The sequence below is a fragment of the Callospermophilus lateralis genome, unplaced genomic scaffold (assembly GCF_048772815.1).
Source record: "Callospermophilus lateralis isolate mCalLat2 unplaced genomic scaffold, mCalLat2.hap1 Scaffold_205, whole genome shotgun sequence".
NCBI classification, from domain to species: Eukaryota; Metazoa; Chordata; class Mammalia; order Rodentia; family Sciuridae; genus Callospermophilus; species Callospermophilus lateralis.
This window is the reverse complement of record NW_027513036.1, coordinates 1,848,213-1,849,035: the sequence shown is the minus strand read 5'-3', so window position 1 is coordinate 1,849,035 and position 823 is coordinate 1,848,213.

The following is an 823-nucleotide window of genomic DNA, read 5'->3' as shown; positions in this document are numbered from 1 at the left end:
TATTAGCACACAGTATGAGCACAACAAGAACAAACACATGGTAACAAACACCTCTGATGATTTATAGCAGGAGCTGCAGTCATTGCCAGAAAGCTGTGCTCAGGATCGAAAAGCAGGAGACAAAGCAAAGAGGTTAAAGAAAAGGAGGTGGCCAGATCATGGAGGGCAGGGCACTAAGCCTTTTTCTTTCTTTCTTTCTTTTCTTTGAAGTGAGGGGAAATTTAGAAGAAAATTGAAAAGATACTATTAGATACTACTGCACATTAATAGAGGCAGATATGATGAAGTAAAAAAAAAAATTTTCTTTGCAATCTGAGAGATGATGAGGCATTGTGACCAAGGGGACCAAGGGGTGGAGAGGAAGGAGTGCAGAAGTTCTTTATGTTTCTATGCCTTTCCTTTGTATTTTCTCTCATCATCCCACTCTCCACATAGCACCAGGCATATCTATTTATTTTATCTGCTCCTACTACTTACTATGCAAGTTATGTGATAATAGGGACATTGTCTATTTTTATCAGGGCTACAAACCCATCCCCTGACAGGAGCAGCACTCAGTAAATATTTGCAGCCTCATGAACGAATCATGTAAGAGTAAGAACTAGACCTGACAGGAATGATATTCAGGCTTCTAACTTGACATGCTGCTGGATGGAGAGCAATGCCTCTGGGAGAGGATAAAAGAGAAAATGCATTTAGGTAGAAGATGGCAAATCAAGTCTTTAATATTTTGTGAGCTTTGTTGGATGGATAATTTTCTAATCTGATAAGGTAAATTAAATTGAAATATTGCTATCATAAGATAATATCTCATCAAGGGTTA